Source organism: Sinocyclocheilus anshuiensis, unplaced genomic scaffold (genome assembly GCF_001515605.1).
Source record: "Sinocyclocheilus anshuiensis isolate Anshui unplaced genomic scaffold, SAMN03320099.WGS_v1.1 scaffold334, whole genome shotgun sequence".
NCBI lineage: Eukaryota > Metazoa > Chordata > Actinopteri > Cypriniformes > Cyprinidae > Sinocyclocheilus > Sinocyclocheilus anshuiensis.
This window is the reverse complement of record NW_015546055.1, coordinates 1,112,236-1,136,088: the sequence shown is the minus strand read 5'-3', so window position 1 is coordinate 1,136,088 and position 23,853 is coordinate 1,112,236.

Here is a 23,853-nt window from a genome sequence, read left to right as displayed (position 1 = left end):
AGAGTCCAGGGAGGTGACGATGGAGGGAGGAGCCAGGGAGGCAACAGGAAGGACTTGGAGCGGGAGGGGCCAAGCAGGACCCAGGCCACAGCCATGATGGCGGCCCATGGTGGAGCCGACGGAGGGAGGAGCCATGGAGGAGGAATGGCCGCCGACTCCAGGGGGCCGACCAACGGCGGCGGAGCAGGTGGCAGAGGAGCCCAAGGCAGAGATGGAGAGCCGATGAGCCAGGGCGACGGGGAGGATCCGGAGGGCCAAGACGGAGCAGATGGCGACGGCGACTGATGCGAAGGTGTGGATCTGAAAGGCCGCGGTGGAGCCGGAGCGACAGAGGACTGAGGAGGAGCCGAAGGGATGAAGGAGCATAACGGAGCCGGAGGGATGAAGGGATGAAGGGACGAGGTGCAGCCGGAGGAGTGGAGTCCCAAGGCACAGGATGGTCAACGCCAGACCAAGGCGGAGCCGGAGGGACGAGGGAGCCCGGCGGAGCTAGTGAACTGCCGGGCCACGGCGGAGAGGAGGGAGCTAGGATCCATGGTGCAGCTGACGAGACCACGGGCCAAGGCTGAGTCTGGGGCTTAGAGGCTGGAGGCGGAGTCAAAGGATACTCCAGCCATGGTGACGCTGGAGGATGATGGTGACGCTGGAGGATGGCAGTCCCACGGAGCTCGCACCGTGCTGATGGCTGGCTGAGGCCGAGCAGAGGGGCTGCCAGACGACAGCAGTGGAGGAGGCAGGAGAGGGTGGGTGGGCATTTACTTGTGAGCCTCCGGGCTTAACTTGGGACCAGGAGCCCTCTGAGGGCTGGACGTGGGAACAGGAACTCTCTCTGGGCTAGACATGGGAACAGGAACTCTCTCTGGGCTAGACATGGGAACTGAAACTTTCTCGGGGCTAGACATGGGAACAGGAACTTTCTCGGGGCTAAACATGGGAACAGGAACATTCTCGGGGCTAAACATGGGAACAGGAACTTACTCGGGGCTAAACTCGGGGACTGGAGCCCTCTCTGGGCTAGACTCGGGGACTGGAGCCCTCTCTGGGCTGAACTGGGAAACGGGAGCCCATCAGGGCTGGACGGGACAAGTGGGGACGAAGGAGAGAGGAGAGGGGGCAAGTTGGGTTCCAGCTCTTTTTCCCAGTCTATAAGGTCCTCCTCGAAATCCAGCAGGCCCAGACGTATAATCAGCTCACCCTCAGCCGCGGTGCAGTGGGCGGAGCTCCACTCCACACTCTCTCTGTCCGCAGCATTCTCCCTCGTGGCGGGCACTGGGTCAGGAGTGGCACTGGCGAGATCCCCCTCGGGACTGTCGACTCCACAAAGGCGGCGAAACTCGCTCGAGCGATTTTTCCCCCTGCTCCAGCAGGAGGAGGAGGTACTCAGGGCGGGCGAGGGGATCCATGGGGAAACACTACGGAAACAAAACACTGAGAAAAAAATGGAAACAAAAATGGAGGGAACACACGGAGGTAACAGTTTCGGTCTGGTATTCTGTCACGATGCGCTACTGTGAGGAGCACGGAGCGAGGAAGGAGGAGACATGGAGAATACTTCAAACAAACTGACTTTAATTAACATCCAAGGAACCAGGAACACACACGTAGCGGGGAAAGACAACATTCACTTTAAATACACAAGACTTGACGAGGGGATGATGAGACACGCCTGGATCTAATGAACAATCAACATGGGAAAACTGGGTCAGGGCAGGCACATGGAAAGGGAAAAACACACAGATAAGAGTCCAGAGGGGCGTGACAGTGGAACAGCAGTTTGCACCAATTCTGTAGAATGGCCCATATACAGTATGTATATATATATATATATATATATATATATATACACATATACATACATACACACGAAATTGCCAACAATTAAAAAATTTAATAAAAAACCTTAGAAGACATTGTACACAAACACATTTATATATTCTAAACATAATGAGTTGATCTGGCTATTTCTGCACATATGCAAGTTTATATTAAATCATTGTTTAACTCCCGTTTGAATGAAAAAAAACTTATAAGACAAAAAATAATTTAAAAGATGAATTAACAAAATGAATGCGTTATTTCCTTTTCTCTAGGTGTGCATTAAACGATTTTATTGCACTACATTCAAAATGACAAGGATGTAAGCAATAAAAAGTTAAATCTGTCATTGCCGTTTTTGCAGCGCAAATTTAAGTTGAAAGGGTGAAAATAACAGTGCATTTTCTTCTGTTACTTTATTATTAATTAGGTACTGTACAGATAAAGCACAGTAAGATTACATTTATTTGAATGCATCTGAGATGCGTGCTTGGGACTGCAAATGCACATTGGCTGGTCTAGCCTGAAAAATAAGCTTTTTAGATGCTACTTGAGCATAAGAAACAACGGATGGTTGTTGTCCGATTTTATTAGTGATTTCAAATTTGAAATTTAATCATAAGCTTGGTGAACAGTTTTGGAGAACTTGATGTTTGGAGAACTGGTGTTACTGAAGTCAAGACCAAGGTATCATTACTTTTAGAGATTAATTAATTGTACCAAAGTTAGAAGGTTTCCCGTATAATTACTGCAATAACTGGGGGAGAATTTGTCATATAAGCAATACAGACAGTGTAACTGAAATATCCCCTAATGAATGCATTTTTTATTTTTCAGAATGTAAGTTTCCTCTTAAATGGCCGTCACTTAACAACCGCCTTAGCAACCAGCCGGAACACCATGGCAACCATATAGAAATGCACTTAAAACCTTTTAAAAAAACATTAGTAATTGTAATGCAATTCATTGGCAATGACTTACAACACCCTAGCAACATGGAACGACTTCTGCATGGACAAGAACCAAAGAATGCTAATTAAATCTAGTTCGGATTGAAAGAGAATACAAATAAACAGAGTAGCAGTGACATTCAAAATGAGAATGGCGAGAGAGATGGATGTTTGATGACTAAATATTCTGATGAGGGAATATGGATCACTAACCTGAAGGAGGCATGTGTTCTAAGGCCTTAAGTGTGAGGCGTTAACCCTGCTTTTGAAGTTGTTTGTTTGAAGTCAAGCTTTAAGACTTAAAGACACCATTAGGAGGGTTCAGGTAGAGCTAAATTTCTTCTCCTACAGCACTGTATCCAGTCAATCTCTAGTCACCAGAGAGGGATACCTGTCAGACAGAGAAGGAAAGTCACATAGGCCTAAATATACTGTGATGTCTTTGTGTTTGTGTGCACCTGCTTTCTTTATTTCTTCTCACTGACATATTAACCTTAGTATTTTGAGCCAGTTCTACTCTCAAATTGAATTCTCAATTAGCCTTTGGCCTGACAAACAAAAAGCAGCAAATAATAAAGCTGCTGTTTCATTCAAAGACTTACAACAAAGCACTATTATCCTTCAAAATATAAGAGAAGATAGTCTAACGATCACAACAGAGGTTTAATTGCAATTCAACTGCATTAATGTCCCATATTTTAACATGGCACACTCAAGGCCATCCATTAGTAAGGACACAACTGCATTGTTGTGTCTCATAAAGAGCTGTGTGTCTCCAAATGCCTTTAACCCTGAACGGTGCAATACTAACTTAAATCTCAAGTGCGCCATGCAGACTCTGGTTTACAATTACAGCAGATTCGATTAATGCAACGGGCTTACAGATACACAAAGAAATGACTATCACTTTTCCGTGGGCAAGAAAACATGCTGAATCGCCTGATGCCATGTCCAAGGAACACAGCACAATGATAAGAGCCAATGGCTCAAGAAAGATTTCAATAATTAATTCTGTGAGCCATATCAACAACATAGGCTTATTGGAAAAATGTGCGCATACATACTATTCACTACCGTTTCCAGCTGAAATGAACACTAGTGGCAGTAAAACACCAACATCTTTTATTCCTTTTCAAGCAAAATATGATTACGGGGCTGATTATCAGTTAATAAAGACTTTTGTGAGGTTCCCTGCACAATACTATATTATGCCTTAAAACACTTTTACTGTATTGCATAATTTTTAAACAAATACATTTTGATATTTGCATCACATAACCAGCTCCATATGTGTGGCTTTTCTGATGTAGTAAACTTGCTCAGTACCTCACCCGGTACAGCACTGCATTTGTAATACATAGCGCTCAGGTACGAATCCTGTGAAACACCAGGCTCAATAAAATAGCTCAAAGACTTGCAGAAGCAAGCTAAAGTGTCATGGTTGCTTCAAAAAGGTGATTTTTATCTCTTCCATTTCTTCCATTTTGCTTTTCTTAACACTATTAGTTAGGTTTAGGGTATAGGGTCTAGTGTAGGTGGTCTGTTTTTATAGAGCATTAACATTTTAGCACCAATCACCAGATAGTTCGTTCATACATACAACAACCAGTGTAATAAAACGTTGCCAGATTAACAATCATCTGGTTTGGAAAAAGCTCTTGTGCTCTTTTAGTGCCACTCTCTAGGCATTTCACTTTTAGGGTTTCAAAATGTGCAAAAAGAAGCATAATATCATTATAACTCATATACTGTACTAAAAACTACAACAGTAAATGTCGGACTTCACTGTGCAGAATGACAGTGTCAAAGCAAAGGTTTGGTGGTCATACTAAAACAGCTTTTTCATCCAGGAGAGCGAAGCTGACCTTTAGAAGCATTTAACTTAATTCACACTCTCCGTCTCTCTCGACTACATATGGCACATCAGCTGAAAACACATTAGAGTGCATTAATTTACCTGACAGAGAAACAAACATAGAATTAAAGAGGAAGAGAGTGAGAGTGGAAGGTGGAAATAACCTTTGGACGCATCTGACTTAGACAGGGAAAACATACCTCTTTAAACAATCCCACTGCGTGCTATAATTACATCTGACCCTCTTTCAGCAGTTGAATATGAGTAAAGTAAAAGTGAACAGGTTAATACACCAAAAGACAACATCATACTTTCAAACTAGAGAACAAATTCTGGTAAATGCTGGTACAAGCATTCTTCCCTTATTTGTGTTTCCATATTTGTGTTCTGTAGTTTTTATTGACATTTTCTGTCTTCTTCAACTAGTTTTTGAAAGCAATGGCCCAACTGTGAGTGTTGCCATCTAGTGGACCGACCATATTGTGCACACGTGTGCAAACGCACACGGTTATAGAAACTGAGCTGCACATATACAATCTGCACAGACCCAATTGATGGCTAAATTAGCAGCAAATCAAAAACCAAACCATATTTTGCTGTACCTCTTTTTTGTTCAATAATGTTTGACTTGGATTTACATCATAATACAGAAGATACTTTATGTCTCTACTTTTGTTACATCATGACTTTGAGAATTTGAGCAATACCATTACCCTAAGTATGACTTTTTGGTGCATCAATTATCCTGCACTGTTAGCTGCAAAGCCCATTTTAACTGTTAACCGTTAAAAATGTGTTTCTTTTCATATTGTCTATCCAAGTCATTATATTTAATTACTTTTTTCCCCTATAAATAACATTCAATGGGCTTTACTTCTGAAAGCAATACAACTGCATGTATAATTGATAAATTTCCTACATTGCTTCTGTTCATTTTCTATCACCAGTGCTGTTAATGGGAAAAAAAGAAAGTGGGAAGAAAGATTTACTGGATTAGATGTAAAAAGAGCTGGAGTGAAGATTCATAATAGAGCAAAAGGGAATGGATGGGATTTTCACCCTCTCTTGCTCTGTGATAGTGGCTCAGCACTGCTTATAGTGTGGCTGCAGTTATAACCAGATTAGGTAAGAGATTATGCCTGGGTCATGGGAAAGTCGCCACATTGAGGTCTGAACCCAAGCAGTAGCCCGCTGAAGTAAAAATGAGCTGACTTGCTGAAACACAACGACCTTCAATACTTCTTTCTCCAGCCAGTCTCACTCCACAGGATTTGTTTGGGCTTTCAACAGAAACCAAACCAATACACCAGAACAACAAATATTTCAGTCACAAACAACACGTGGCAAGTAAATTGAGAGCTGAAGCTTCAGATTCTGATTTAAAAAAAAGAAGGATTATTAGAGGTTCAAGAGGGATCTGCCACTCAATACATCTAAATCGTACTTTTAGAATTTAAGCATAATACAAGGCTTTAAAGGAATGGCACATAAAAAGATGCATCACGCCAGGTTTCACGTTGATTACAAAACATAAAAATAATATAAAATGTATTATTACCCAGACAACATTTTGCCGGGGTTTTTTTTTTTTTTTTTTTTTTTTTTTGGTGCATATATTTTAGCAGAATGTTGACACTACAAAAGTGTTATTTTAGTATTATTTACAGACACACACATACATACATATGCAGTGTATATATATATATATATATATATATATATTAGTATCACATACACACATATAAAGTGTATATATATATATATATATATATATATATATATTAGTATTATAATATATTATAGTATATATTATTATTTTTAATTAGCTATTATTTGTAAATTTTAATTTTAACTTTGGTTTCTATTTAGTTTTTATTTTTTTATTTCAGATTTAGCTTTAGTAATTTTAGTACTGTACTTCAACTTATTTTATTTCAGTTAGCTGCAGAGCAGAACTCTGCTCTTCAGTTAGAGCAGAACTCTGCTCTGTCGCATAAAATTTCATTACCTGCATACTAAGTATTAAGAGCTGCTAGATGATTGCTGTTCTCCCCGCTGAATCGGGCCTGCCAGTCTGGAACCAAATAAATAATAGTAGCTTTTCCCAATAGGGCACTAATTAAATGGGCAGAGAACGCAGGATTACTTACCTTTTCCCTGCTACAAAAATCAATGCAAGCTGCAACTCTCAGGTCATTGTAACCCTGTCTATTTGGCCAAGTTCATGCGGAGAGGTCTAAGCATTATCTGCCCTCATACTTTACAAAAAAGGAGGATATGGTGCCCAGACCTATCGGTTTTATTTGTTCACAGATGGAGAAAAACCAGGCCAACCAGCCTCTCTCTTTTACTCTCTCTCTCTCCCTGTCCATCTGTCTCCTACCAATCCATCATGAGAATGAGGAATATTTGTGGCCATTGTCAGCTGGATAATCAGGAGATGTTTATGATCAGTGAAGGGGAGACAAATAGAGAGGAGGCTATTAATCAACTGGATCTTTCTCTCAGTAAACCCACCCACACAGACTCTCTACATACACTCACTCCCAGAAAGGGCAGATCCTGGCCCTTCTTTTTAATTAGTCATCTTATACAGAAAGAATCCAGAGATGTTTGCATCAGACAGGCCGGACATTCAATGAAAATTAATATTGCTGCACGCATCAGAGAGCAGCCAGGCGGGTAGATGAGGTACTTGAAATTATAAAAAGCGAACTAAATTCACCGCTGAACTCCAGGGAATTGAATTATTCACTTTGATTGGGAAATGTTTTAATTGCTTGCATTTTGCCACATGCATGAACGCCTTGATCTCAGAGGTCTCGCGCAGAATGTGAAATGTTAGGAATCTTGTTGCTGCTCACTCATAAGGAAACATACTGCAGACAGCTTTAGCATCAAATGAATGCTTAATAAAATCTGCTATTGACACGATTTTATTTATTGTTATTGGCAAATAACAGCTCTTTCAGTCCTGCTGTCTCACTCTCTTCCTTTTCCATTCGCACTTTCACACATGCGAGTAAATAATGAATAAAGAGCTTTCTCATGTTTGCTAATTTTAACTTAGCTCCGCTCCTCTCGGTTACTGTTGCTTGCTCAGAGAAGCATTACAGAATGTCCCAAGCAATGAATTGAAAATTAGCATGAATTATATCTGCTGTAAGTGACAGGCCTAATAACGTGATGGATGTTATTATTACCGATGCTGAAATGAATTGTGAAATTACAAAGCATTTTATCAGAAGTTTTTTCTTTAAATAAATTGTTAAATTATGCAGTAACGTCATTAAATTTGGGTGTCGACAGAACAGATTTATTCCTGACATTTCTACAATGCATTCGTTGTTACTGTAAACTTTTATTTTAGGCTAACTACATTGCTTAACATAAAGTGTCAGCTAAATGAATATTAAAAATGTAAATGCAAAATGACAAGAAATGTACATTTCATCTTCACTATCAAAATGTAGATGTTTTACTTGGTCAATTGAAAATGAAGACTGACACATGCTGTATGCCCATAACTGTGATGCACCAACTCAATCTGCAGATTTGCCCATCAAATTAATAAATGACTCCCAAATGCTCAAAAAATAAATAAATAAATAAATAAATACCCTTTCCTTTCTTTAATAAAACGAATCCTTTCCAAATGCAAAATCCGTCCCAACTCCATGATCCTCATATCAAATGTTGGTACTCAGACTTCCAATGTTGTAAAATTAGACGTTTTGCAAGTAACATGGTGAGGGAAACAGCTTGTGATTCATATTTGTCCAGCCCCACTTCTGGTGCCACTACACCAAACAATGCCATGATAGGATCCGGCTTAATAATTCTGTTATACACATCTGAAATTAATTGTTAAATATAAATATAACTTTTAGAAATTATCTATATTATTAGTAGTAGAATAATTCATTACAAATCCTTATAAAATAATCATTTTATTATTATTATTATTATTGTTAATTTTATCCAAAACCGGAGGACTTTTATAGACTTCTATTTAAAAAAAAAATAGCATCCTGTATGATATAGCCTAATCTGGATAATATAGTTGCTACAGCAGGATTAGGGAGTAAAAATTTAATTTAAAAAAATAAATAATAAAAATAAATAAATAAAATAAATAATTCTGACTTTTTCCTCACAATTCCGGATTTTTTCCTCAGAATTTTGAGGTTACATTTCGCGGTTCTGACTTTTCATCTCAGAGTTTCGAGCACCAGGCTCAATAAAATAGCTCAAAGACTTGCAGAAGCAAGCTAAAGTGTCATGGTTGCTTCAAAAAATTGATTTTTATCTCTTCCATTTTTTCCATTTTGCTTTTCTTAACACTATTAGTTAGGTTTAGGGTACAGGGTCTAGTGTAGGTGGTCTGTTTTTATAGAGCATTAACATTTTAGCACCAATCACCAGATAGTTCGTTCATACATACAACAACCAGTGTAATAAAACGTTGCCAGATTAACAATCATCTGGTTTGGAAAAAGCTCTTGTGCTCTTTTAGTGCCACTCTCTAGGCATTTCACTTTTAGGGTTTCAAAATGTGCAAAAAGAAGCATAATATCATTATAACTCATACTGTACTAAAAACTATGACAGTAAATGTCGGACTTCACTGTGCAGAATGACAGTGTCAAAGCAAAGGTTTGGTGGTCATACTAAAACAGCTTTTTCATCCAGGAGAGCGAAGCTGACCTTTAGAAGCATAATAATTTTATTATTATTATTATTATTATTGTTAATTTTATCCAAAACCGGAGGACTTTTATAGACTTCTATTTAAAAAAAAATAGCATCCTGTATGATATAGCCTAATCTGGATAATATAGTTGCTACAGCAGGATTAGGGATTAAAAATTAAATTAGATTAGGGAGTAAAAATTACACCAATTCACTAGACCATTTTGAAGGCTCAGGAAACCTTTGCAGGTGTTTTGAGTTGATTAGCTGATTGGCATGTCACCATATTCTAACTGGTTGAGATAGTGAATTGGTGGGTTTTTGTTAAATGTGAGCCAAAATCATCACAATTAAAAGAACCAAAGACTTAAACTACTTCAGTCTGTGTACATTGAATTTATTTAATACACGAGTTTCACAATTTGAGTTGAATTACTGAAATAAATGAACTTTTCCACAACATTCTAATTTATTGAGATGCACCTGTATATCTCACAATTTTGACTTTTAGTGTCAGAATTGCGATATAAATTCACAATTGTGAGAAAAAAAAAGTCTCTCAACATCTCGCAATTCAGACTTTTTTCGCTGAATTTCGAGGGGGAAAAGTCTGGATTGTGAGATAAAAAGTTGCAAGTAGCCTACCTTTTATTTTATTTCATTCAACCCCAGGCAGAAACAAGCTTTGACAGAAGAGAATACAAAACTCTGATACATTTAAGTATGTTTTTATCAACTGTGTTCTTTAATTACATTGAGTTTTTTAATGCAAGCAAATGGCCTGTGTGTATGTACCCCAACACGTCATTTGCCCAGTAAATAAAACTTAGGCCTACTGCAGACGGATCTGCGAAGCCCTGCTGCTAAATCTCATGAGCAAATACAAATATATGAAAATTGAGATGAGGGGTTGTAGAGGAGCTGTCCTTGTCACCTGGAAACTGAGGGATGAGTCTCCTTATTTGCATAAATTAAAACAGGGACAATGGCTCTTCTGAAGACTCTCCACATCAATCAACACGCATGCTTTTGTCTCACCTATTGTTAGGGTGCTGTCAGCGCGTGCCACGGCACGCTAAATGTGAGCAGCCGGTCTGCGGTCTGCTATTTGCATACGGGCTATTGCTATTCTGCGACTCCAGAACACATTATAAATAATTCGGAGTAGTCTGTAAGGGCACGTGGATCAGAAGATGTTTAACCAAAAGGAGTCCTGTGGTCTCATTCATTATGGAAATTGAAGGCTAAATTCAGACGCAGAAAAGGCTAATGAAGGATCTGACAACCCTTGACATGACTTTTAAAACTAGTGCAGTTTGTGTGACTCACAGCTACAGACGAGAGAGCTGAGAATCAAGATTGTACTCTCATTTTTATATTCTTTCTCAGGGCATTTTCAGACTTGGTTTGATTCAGGGGTCTGAGGGTTGCTTGCATAAATTGACATATGTGAACGCTTCAAAACTAACTGAACAGAGACATGGGAGGTGCGGTTTGAATATAAATGCCTATTGAGCAAAATGCTCTAGATTCACTTTATTTTCATATTTGCTAATAAATTCTGGCCTGGATCTAGCTTGTCTGGCGCCCTGGGCGAACCACCCTGTCTACCAACTCTAAATGAAATTAATTTTACATAAATGTCTATCTTAGGCATATATATATATATATATATTTAAATTACAAATTCAGACAAATAAAAAATAAATAAATACAATAAATCCCTCCAAAACTCCACAGTAAAATAAAAAGAGTGATGTTACATTTGTTTAAAAAAAAAAAACTACATTATGTTACAATATGTCTGAGTATGTAAGCTAGTTGTACAGAAAAAGGATTGTTGTCCTATGTGTAATAACAGCAAGCAACATAACATTAGTGATATATTAGCCTATTTTAGCTAGACGAGTGATAGCTGCAAACATACCCGTTACGGAACTGCTCTGAGACTGAGTGAGGATCCAAATGCAGTGTTTATTAGGAAAGTCCAGAATCGAAATCAGACAGCAGGCAAGGGTCAAAACACAGGCAATCAGTCCGACTAAACAAGGCAGGGAACACAGGCAAAAGGGTAATCCAGAATACAGGCTAAGAGTCCAAAAAGAATGACAAACTAAACCAGACTTATATAGGGTGAGCAGACAGGGTAAATGAGACATAGGTGCAAACATTGAGTGTTGATGAGTCCGGGCAAAGGATTATGGGAAATTAAGTCTTTGATGGAGTGGTAGAAGTCTAGGATGGAGTGCCCTTGTGACAATACCTTTTTTTTTTTAATTTACGTAAAATAAAGGGAATAAAGTGAAAGTAAAATGAATGAGTTGAAACGCCGGAGTTTTGTTCAGTGCGTGCGCTTGCTGACTGAATTCTGCACTCTCGTGAATTCTCTCATCATAAACAAAAAACTGCAGATATACATGTGATGTAAGTAAGAGATTCATTTCACAGTGTAGACAGCTTAACAGGAGGTTTTTGAGAGTTCTTAAACTCGCGCTAGACTATAGTCAGTTTCTTTGATAATTTAAATGTTCTTTTCTAGCTTTAGGTATATTTTTTATTCGCTGTTTGAATAACTGTGGAAATGAAAGCATAGATTACAATGTTTTTTATTCAACTGTGATCAAGTTACATGCAGTCGTAGGCCTATTAAAATATTTATGACCCCCATATCTGGTACTTGTTTATGATGCGCGTTGGGTAAACATTAGGCTAAATTTAGCCTTACCCTGCGGTCCGAATCTTTTATGATGGACCAAAGTTTCGGAGACAGTGTGTAAACGTGAGGTCATATTTATTTTTTAACGTGCGAAAATTTCGGATGAGAATAAATTTTATACGAAATATATGTTTTACAAAACATGTTTTACTTTAAAACTGCACGAAATAAAATCCATAAATGATTACTCCATAAAAGCCATAAATATAAACAAGTTGTGTTCCAAATTTGAGGTTGATATCTCAAAAATTAGCTCTCTGTAAGATTTTGTTTGGCTGCAGTAACAAAATATTTCCACTAGATTAAATTTGTTTCCCATTCATTTCCAGTGTGGTCCACGAGGAGTACGATTGTGACTATTTTTTCAGGACTATTTTACCTTTTTGAATCATAGGCTATACATGATTTATTTTCACATATGACAAACCCTTCAAAAATGACAAAACCTTCACCAAGTTTCATACCAATGAAGTAAAAAAAAAAAAGAGTACAATTCTTTGCAGCTTGAATAAGTAAAATATTTTGTTGAAGCTTGTATAACTTCACAACTTGTATAACTTAAAAATTAAATTGAAATTGGTTAACTTATTTTGATGACAAACATTTCTATATAAACTGTGAAAAAGATTCAGTTTTAAGCTATTGTTTTAATGTGAAATACACACACACACAAACTTGTTTGTATGCACAGAGAGAGAGAGAGAGAGAGAGAGAGAGAGAATAAAAACAGAATACATGCAGACATGCAGACACATACATACATTCATATATATAAACAGAAGTCCTCTGTGTGTTACAGAAATGAAAAAATATGAGTAAAAAGTAGTTTATTAAAATATTTTATTAAATTATTAATTGTTAATTATAAATATATTTGTGTATGTAAGAAAAATCTGAATAAAAACATATAAATAAAAAGGTAATTTTTGGGTAACACTTTATTTTAAGGTGTCCATGTTACACCTTACATGTACATACTATTATAATAACAATTAATTATTCAATTCAATTCAAGTTTATTTGTATAGCACTTTTCACGATACAAATCATTGCAGAGCAGCTTTACAGGAAATTAAGTTTCTACGATATATTTAGTAGAATTATGCGTAGTTATGCATAATTACATGCAAGTAACCCTGTAAAACCCAAATCCTAACCCTAACTATATAATAAGTACATGTAGTTTATTAATATTACTCAGTACTTATATGTATAATTACACTGCAACAAGGACACCTTAAAAATAAAGTGTAACCCATTTTAGTATAGAGACCAATTCTCACTATTAACTAGTTGCTTATTAGCATACCTATTATTATCATACTGGCTGTTTATTAGTACTTATAAAGCACATATTCTGCATGACCATATTCTACATCTCTAATCCTATCCAATACCTAAACTTAACAACTATCTTACTAACTATTAATGAGCAGCAAATTAGGAGTTTATCGAGGCAAACGTCGTAGTTAATGGTTTGTTAATAGCGAGAAATGGACCTTAAAATAAAATGTGACCATAAAATCATTAAAACTGTTTGTTCAGTTTAAGTTACAGCAAAGCAATGTGGAATGAGAAAAGAAACATATTTCTCAAGAAAAAGGCTATCAAATGTATTAAACAACCAAACATCTCACCAGTATAATGGCCCCATTTTGAAGCACACTGGGTTAAATGTGTAGGAGGGGTGACTGGGGGAGTTGGGTTGGGTGACAGACACCAGCTACTTGCTCTCCTGGTGTCAGTGCAACTCTATCATCCTGGGCCAAAGAGAGTGGAAGCAGCAGGCGGCTTATTGCTGAGTAAAATTCAATAGGGGCATAATGATGTCTCACAGCCACAGCCAGAGGTGGGCTGATAATAACTGCTGCTGTAAACGTGCATCATCATTCTCTTCACGGCAGAGAGGGGATCTTTCTCTCTCTGCTTCACTCGTTTTCTTTTCAGTGAAGAGAGTGATATGCCAATCACGGTCCTAGTAGGAGCCCAGTCATCACATAGAGCAGCTCTGCAATTAAACATGACTCACACTCTCAAAAAACGACTGCCCGCACCGATATGGAGAAATAAACACACTCATTATTCAGTTCATTAATCAGTGAATTAGCGGCCGTGGATCAGAGATGGAGTACACGCGGAACAAGTTGGGTTAACTTCTTCGAAAGTAAGCATTATCACAGCCTCTCTACTATAATGAAGCCGAATCCAACATAATGGACTCTGCGGTGATTCTTAAAGGGCACACACACTGACAGCAATTTGCAGAAAAAGCAACCAATTATAGCTTGAGAATCAACAGCAATCGGTGGCAATTGGACAAAGCTGAAAGAGTTCAACTACTGTACTCGTACTCAGTTACAGGCTATCAGTATATTATTCAAAAATAAATGAATAAATAAATGCACACACATAAAACAAATGAAACTATCCACAATGAATTTGAATATAGAACTAATAAATAAAAAATACAAATGTCTGTGTGTAATTTATTTATATATATGAGATTAACTGGAATTCATTTCCTTATATATATATATATATATATAAAATCAACAGTAAAGCCCTTGTTCAGATGCAATGCCTACCAAGGCTCAAGTTGAAAAGCTAATATTGTCAAGTCATCAGCGTGAAAGTACCTTTAGAGTTTCAAAAACAGACCATAACCCATCCTTCAAGCTGGCTTTAACAGATATGATACTGAAATGCTTGCGGTTTTATAAAACATTTTAAAAAGACAGTAAAGACAAAAAAGACTCTTATGGAATCACACCGGACTGTTTCTGTGAGGGTGACTAGTTTTGGCATAAAAACCAGCCTTCCTTTCCGAGTGTGAGGTCTATTCATCTCTGACAGACTAGACGTGTCCCCGTGTCTGCCAGTAAAGAGACATCTTTCTACCACCTTCTATCAGTCTAATGGATATTACTGACACCAGGACAATGTGGACAGGAAAAGAGACACTTCATCTTCAGAGATAGAGAGAGAGAGAGAAAAAGAGACATCTTTGCAGGATACCACCACACCTCATTCGCAGCGAATCCCGGCGGTGTGACAAATCCCGCACCAGATAATTTCATGATTACCTTTTCTCTTCAAAAGAAGTCGATGGCTGTGAAGAGCTTGAAGAGCTGCAAATGTTTACAGAATCAATGAAGGTGAACTCAGACTGAGACATAGACAGGTAGAACCACAAGAGAACCTCATTTGCAGTAAGACGCCTCAGAGATCACACAGAATAAGACATATTTCCCTTCCCACCTGCCTCCCCTCCCCTCTCCCACGTCCTCTTTTTCATACTCAGGCCACGATGACTGAGGATAGAGCTCTAATGATGCTGCATCTGCTGCCATATTAATGAAATCCCCTGGGGTTTGTTCACCGGCCGATCAGCATTCTTTACTGGTGCACCATTTATCCCAGCTCCATCCCAGACAATGGAGAGTCAATGAAGGGCAAGGGGCATCGGATGAACTTCATGCTGACTAGTTTGCTGTTTGGAGGGGAGTGAGGTATCAATGGTCTCGGGTCTAAAGGCCACTGTGTTATTAGAGAGGACAATGCTGTCGCTAGTTATCCTCCCGCAAGAAATGGACAGAGAAGGACTGTGGGTGGATGGAGACTGGGGGTCAGACACTGAGGGGCTGGAAGACAGAAGAGCTCTGTGGCACTCAGATTAAATATAGTAAAACAGGAACATCATGACAGTATGGACACGGTCAGACAGCTGTCAGACGGTCTCTTCCTCTGCCATGTTTGAAGAAAATAAGCAATAACACTTGAAATCAACAAAAAAGTGATTGCTAGTCCACCCTTGTGAAGTCACATACTCTCTATTGCATGCAAATGAATTGTGTGTTTATCTATGGTGAGTTCATTTTTAAGAAGACTTATTTATGGTGTTTTGACACTGGAGATTTTTTATGACATAGGCTCAGTATAAATGCACTCAGTACTGAATCGTGAAAGTGAACAGCTACTGTTGTTGTATAATTTGCATACTTATATTTTCCCTGTCACATTTATTATAGAATGCATTTCTCATTGCTGTTTGTCTCCAAATAAATTGCCTTTGGAGAGAAGCTCACATTCGTTGCATCTGTGGCAGATGCACATGTAAAGTTTTGGTTGTAAATCCAAAATACTCAAGGATCCAGAGTAAAATAAATAAATACATGGGAGCCACTGGTTTCAAAAAATAAACATTTAGCATTACTTTTTAAAGTGAAAAAAAAAAAATCACTCAAAGATAGTTGTTCAGAAGCGAGTTTTAAATTATTAGCATTACTTTTTAAAGTAAAAAAAAAAAAAAATCACTCAAAGATAGTTGTTCAGAAGCGAGTTTTAAATTAAGGTTTGCAAACTAGGGTTTGCATTATGAATAAATTTGTTTTGCATCGGACTCATCTAAAAAATGGCTCACAGTTCATTGAGGGAGTCAGTTGTGACCTACATAACAGCTGTGAGTGATTTACTGAATAAGTGAATCAGATTCAAACCGTTAATTCAAAAGTGAGTTAATGAATCTTATTGACTGATTCAAAAAGAAATGGTTCAAAAGAGTAATATCTTCTCAAATTGCACATCATAGCTTGTGTACAACATTTGTGTACACACAAAGTTTTCCCAATTGACTGTCTATTTTATTTTTTTGTCACATTTTGCCACCATTTTAGTGGCCGTCTGGAACCCTAAAGCATGCATGCAACAGTGAAGAAATCACTGTTTTTTGTTTTTGTTTTTTGGTGATACAAACGTACCATGGTTGCAAAAATACAAAGTGAAACAACGTTGGAGGGGGGCTGAATCGAACTAATTGTAAAAACAGACTAAATATGGTAAAATAGAAACATAGTGTCAGAATATTTTACCTATAGACACAGACATGAACTTCTCTCTTTTCACTGTTTCATTTAATCACCAATATTTTAAGAAAATGAAAATAACACTTTAAATGAACAGAGCAGTGATTGCTGGTCCACCTTTGTGAAGACTCACATACTCTCCGGCATACAAATGTACTTTATCACTGTCACCAGGGAGAAAGCTTTTAAATGACAAGACACTTAATGAACAGATGAGAGTTATTCAAAAAGGAAATGCATGCATACTACATAAATACACACACCAACACTGGAGTATCTGATAGGGCTCGATGTTCCCTTAATGATTGCTTTGTAAATGTAGGCAGTAGTGGACAAGTGTTTTTTTAAAAGCTTCAAGGTTCTTTTTTCTTTATCTTAACAAAAGAACAGTGCTAAGCAACACCAACCAATCTGTTTCATCATGAACCACATTTCATCAGTACCATGGAAACCAATTGAAACTATTTAAACAACACTTTCAGTGGCTAGGATGACATAGTTTCCAGAGCTTTCAGTGTCTTTTTCATGGTATAGTGATGATGTTTCTTCATACTAATCCCCATCATGCATAAACCAACTTGAGTACCGCTAACAAATTGGTCTAGTCCCAAGGTCAATTATTTTTTTTTTCAGTAATTTTGTTCAATTTTATGGTGATACACTCATCCAGAATAGGCAGAAGTGTAAAGGAAAAAAAGATGAGAGATCTAATGTGTGCTTTTTCATTACAGCATGACGTCAAAGAATAAGAGAACTAAAGTTAATTTTAAAATCTGATTTGAAAAAGGCCAATGTGAAAAGTCTATAATTTGACATTTTCTAAGCACTTTCATCAACATTACTTTTCTAGCATTTAGTTGGGACATTTATTGACCTTGTTGGATGATTTGTACTATTTGTATTTCCATTAAAGGTAGGCATACAAAACAGGATAGTATGTGCTTTGCCTAAAGAGAACAGAATAAATGCATTCAAAATAGCACCCTCCACGGCAGCTATACATTTGTTTGTTTACCACGTCTTATTATCAGACATTATTGTCTATTTACAGAATTAAATAGTGTCACCAAAATTCTGCAGTATTCCGGTAGCATGAACAAAGCAATGAGGGAAAGCTTTGTAGCTCATTACTGAAAATGCGACTTAATTTGAATGCAGCTCCTTCAGACAGCGGTAAAGACGCTCTCATTTATCGATGTTTCCCCTAAAAAGCACAATGAATGAATTGAATGAAACTGAGGAAAACTTCCTTGTGATTAAATCAGGTTTTATAATTTGCTTGAACAGATTTGTTCAGTCTTACTGTATGAACTTAAATTCATTTAGTTATGCCAACCAGATGCAGTGAAAATGAAAAGAACTGAGCAGGATTCAAATTGTGGCATCAGACCACATGGACTTCCCATGCTCTTGTAACACAATATTTATTGAGTATATTCAGGAATAAGTCATAGTAAATAGTCAGTTGATAGTGAGAACTGATCCCCAAACTAAAGTGTGACCCTGACGACTGACAGTGACATATTTTAATTTGGAGTACTAAATTAAATTAACTTCATTAAAAAACAATGCTCAAATCAATTTAAAAAAAAAAAAAGATTCACATAGTCCCACCACAAATGGATTAAGCACAGTTCCATTGTACAAATTTAATGAAATGATATTAAGTTCAAGAATCATGTTTCATTTGCCCATTTTAACAGCAATAATGTCCATTTTTATTGCTGTAAAACGCACCAAAAATGGTTCTTACTGAAAAATGCATCACAAGCAGAAACACCAGCCATGGTCAATGGCGTTTCTGCCAGTGCCACTCAGCCACACTATTTTTCTGTAATGGCACACTGCTGACCACCTTCCTCACTTCCCCTTTTCGCTCTCTTTGCCTCCTTGCAGAGATCACACCCTCAGTAATGAAAAACTCTGCCTGAATCTACCAGAGCAGAGAGAAAGGGATAACATCTTTGCATTTACTTGATACAGCCCCAGGCATCTCTCAAGCAGAAAAGCAATAATTTTGGCCTACCATCAGAAACAAGGAGAAATAAGATCATATTTCCCTCTGGCAAATTCAAATACAGAATTGTATGGAACAAATTAACAAACTTAGCTTCTGCGTGCAATGTGCCAGACATCCTGTTGACTAACTAGGCATGGATTCCCTCACTACAAAAGACCCTGGGCATTATTCTGGAGTGATTTTAATATGCAGATCTAATTGGGAAGGAGGGCTGCTTTGTTATTAAAATGAAGACGGAGGCCATCACAACCTATTTTTCTTACATTTCAGCACTTAAGTTACTCTCAGCACATACAAACACTTTCCTAAAAGAGGAAAAAAATTAATTTAGGTATTTCTTAATTAGCCGTCTATTTTTGGCTTGCATAGTAAGAAATGTAATTAACCTTATAAAATACACTCATAACATTTGGCTTTCCTGAGTTTCCCAGCTGCAACATTTACATTAGCATGAGTTAGCTCAAGCAGCACTGAGCACTCTGGTCCTTCATTGCAGCATTCGTATTTGCACTCTTGATCAGTATATAAAAAACTCCCAGCGTAAATCTAAAGACATAGTAAAGAACTGTAATACAATTTTAAAGTGCAGTTGATTAGAGGGCAAAGTCCAGTTTGAAGAAGTTCACTTGGATGCCATTTTTTTACACCCTCAGGAAGCTATGTCCAGTCATGCAAGTTCCAGCATGTGAATGGGGAAAGACACTGTTTGCCAAACTTGCATTTCCATAACATGGCAAACAACCAATTCAGTCTGACAAAATTATGTAAATGATGTAATCCTTTTTCCAACTCAGTGATTTGTGTTATTTTATTTTTTTCTGACATGTTGGTGTTATATCTTTCACTTGGATGTTATAAGTTGCACTGAGTAAATACAGCTGGATAAAACAAAAACTGTCCGCCTTCATTTCAGGCTGCAAAGCAAAAAAATTTGATTATTTTAAAGTGGGGGTGATTCTTTACTATACCAACAGTGTGTGTGTGTGTGTGTGTGTGTGTGTGTTAAATACAGCTGGATAAAACAAAAACTGTCCGCCTTCATTTCAGGCTGCAAAGCAAAAAAATTTGATTATTTTAAAGTGGGGGTGATTCTTTACTATACCAACAGTGTGTGTGTGTGTGTGTGTGTGTGTGTGTGTGTGTGTGTGTGTGTGTGTGTGTTTTTCAGAATTCTTTGATGAATAGGAGCCCTATTTAAACATGGAAATACATAAAAAATATTGGAATTTAGAGAAAAATCAAAAAAGAAACATTATGACAAGATGAGGGAATATTAACATATTGCACTTCTTTTAGTTTACTAATCAAATGTATGTTAAATTGTAACATCGATCATGTTAAATCCTTAACATTTAACACAACTTTAATTTTTCAAGGAGAAAGACAAACATGGTTAATGCTACAAACTCTGCCTGTCTTTTTACTTGGTCATCAGTGCTTCTCGGTGAGCAGCAAAAATATCCCTCATCAGATATGGCCTTTGCCTGCTGAGAAGCTGGTCTGACAGAAATTAATTCCTTTCATTTGCTCTTTTCTGCTGACATGGAAGAAGACAGCGGCATGAATCAATTGACAAAAGATCTGGACCTCATTCAGTCTCCATTTCAAGGCTTTAGCATCACAATTAATTATTGAAATAAAATAACACCAGATATGTGATGAAATGCCATGGTATTTGTGTTTATGGAGCTCACACAAAGAGATGTTCACAGTGCTACTGAGTTCGGCCCAACAGCTGAAGTGTCCCTTGTGTCACTGAGATGAAACTCACACAGGTATGTGCCCTGTTGCCCAGAGCATCAGAAGCTGGATCATAGCCGACACTCCAAATGTCAGTCAATATGAGAGATTTTCTCTGTATCTAGAACAGGGTATACAGGGAGTGACACATCCCATCAGAACAAGATGAAGAGAATAAGTCGAAATTTTAAGTAGAAGACAATGTGCTAAGGATGTGGCAGAGTGCGAGAGTATGCATGTGTACATAAGGTGTTAAACTCCCTACAGCTATTCACTGGCCTCTAATTGCTTCACACATTGAACTTGTTTCTGTCAGAGGTAATTACACAGTCTGCCGAAGCGTATTAACAAAGATTCATTCATTCTATTAGGCCTGATTAACTAAGGCTTTTCACCATCATACATTTTAGATTCGACTTTTCTATCAATACATCACTGATAAATCAATAAGAGTCCTTGCAGGGACTGGAGGAAAGAAAGTTCCCAAATAAGACACTCTTTAATATCTCAAATGCATTTCCTAAACAACAGTAAGAGCATACTGACATTTTTGCAGGAGTCTTCTCAGATTTTGAGAAAAAGAACTCGGGTAATCTCACAAGTGTCTCTTCTAGAACAAGAACTTGTTAACAAGGCAAAGAAAAGAAAACAAGAAAAAGACCAAGACTAGAGCTGAGTTTCTATACAAATGTCCAGATTTGATTTCATTCCAGATTATGAATTCTTTTGGTTATATTTCAATTTAAGTTATGATGTCCATTTAGCTTACAAATGAAATACCTCTCAGATAATGTTGTAAATTATTAGAAATGACAAGGAACATTCTAACTTTGTAAATTAAAATCTTATTTATATATATATATATATATAATCTTTGTAAAATAAAATATTATTTATATATATATATATATATATATATATATATATTCATTTTGTAAGTAGAAAGACTGATATAGAATTTTCTTATAAAACTTACTATATATTTTTTACAACTTCAAAATTTTGTAAGTTGTAAGTAGAAAGACTGATATAGAATTTTCTTATAAAACTTACTATATATTTTTTACAACTATATATATATATTTAACAGTAGCTACATTTTTAACTGTAAATTATTTAACAGACAAAATAATCAATTCAACAACAAAAAAAGTCTGGAGTAAATTTAAATAGCATTTCTTGTGAGTCTTTTTGAATTAATTATTAAAAGGACCTGCTCAAGAGAGTGATTTTATAGTAAATCAGACTACATTGATCATGCTGTATGTTTATGATTCACTAAAAAAACTGGTTCAAAAGAGTTATTCCTTCCTGAATCAGACTGTGCTGTGTTACTGCAATAGTTCTTTGGATCTTAAGAATAAATGTTGAGATTATTCAAATGAAGATCATAAAATGGATATTTTTACCCTCTGGGGTGGTAATAGATATAGCTGTCTCAAAGTATTCCTTCATAAAAGAATATATTTTACCTGCTCTTGCACAGGAGCTTGACGTGATATCTGTTTTTGTGGAATAAAATAGGGCCAAAGGTCCACAGAAGAAGCTTAAAAAGCAATGCTTCACTTACTTCTGTGAGCTGTCACTCAAAACAGGAGTTTATGAGTCAGAGATCAGCCCTCCTCTCACTAGTGCGAACTGAAACGGCAGAAAATGTGAGGGTAGAAATGCAGCGACAACCTATTCATTTACCAAAGGTGAATCATAGTACTTGTAGGAAGAAAACAACTCTGAGGTCTGAAGTGGAATAAGTAAGAATTGAACATCTGACATCCTCTTGAATTCTGAGAGGCCTACGGACATCCCTGAATAAAATGTTGACCCTGGTGGAAAATGATCATTTCAACAGATTGTACCACAGGTTCTCACGGTTGCCACAGGCCTTCGCTAAAATCCCAGATGATGCTAATCCTGAATTGTACTGAAGGCCACAAATCCCTGTGAGCAGCCCTGGGGACATGATGCACCAGCTGAGGAAAGTGAATCACAGGTTACATGTGCTTCCCTGGGCGCCATCGCCCACATCCTCCAAGAATAGCGTGACCTCAGAACACCCTTATTCTCTTCAATATCAGACACTGAATCTTTCATGATTGGCTACATTCCAGCCATGAAGTGTCAAGAGCTCTCCAAAACTGGTATGATAGCAGCAATGAAAAAGAACAAGAGGTCTGGGAGGAGAGCAAATCCATCCTTGTGGAAAAGAGGAGGCAAAATGATCTCAGACTGATAGTAACCTGATAATCACACCACTACAGGGAGTTTAAATTCACCTGCTCCCTCATTTAATGTGCTAAGCAAATTCATCAGAAATATTAAAGGGCAACTTGAGAAATAAAAACAGCTGTTACTTTGATAATGTGGGCGCCTGGTGTCTTTCTATAAATATCCGACTAAATAAACACAGAATGAAGATCACATGGCGGAATAAGCAAATTGAGAGCATAAGCATTTAAAGGACGTTTGTTAAACATGCTCTATTTCTACCGTCTCATTTAGCCTACAGGATTCAGATGCTGGTGAATTACACATGCAGTAGGTTTCACATTCAAAAAGCTCAGAGAGCACATTTCATTCCCCTTTCTATTGGTATGCAGCTGCTCAAGGTTAGCGGTGGGCTTCAGGTTGTAGCGCCAGCCCCCTCAAGGCCATCTTGGTGGGGTGGCATACTGATTTCAGCAGATGCCCAATGGGAGTTCAGCTCTGGGCATCAACACTAACATCCTGCTCCTGGCATCTCCATGGCCACCAAAGACTGTTCGACTAAAGGTAGTAACAAAATCATGATGTGATAATAATGAGCTTGCATTGTGATCAACCGTTGCTTACAAATCAGATCACAGCTGAAAAGAAGGGTCATAATAAAGGTTTCTATTTAACTGTAAATGTTTAGTTAAACAAACGCAATATATTACCTGGAATAATGCACTGCAACGCTAAAGACGTGAGACTAGTTCAGAAATGTTATGAAAATGTAGTTTAGACTTTATTTGTGGCACGCATATATGTGCTCCATCACAGGCTGATTATAAACCGAGTGCACTTTTCCATGTTGTTTCACAGCTTTGGTTAAAGTTGTGCTGAGACCAGCTTTTGATGATTAAAATAAGATAAAGCACATTTTCTTCAGAAAGGCAATAGTGAAAATGCAAATGCTAACTGATTTCTTATCAAGGTGGCTAAAAAGTATGCAAAGGACTGCT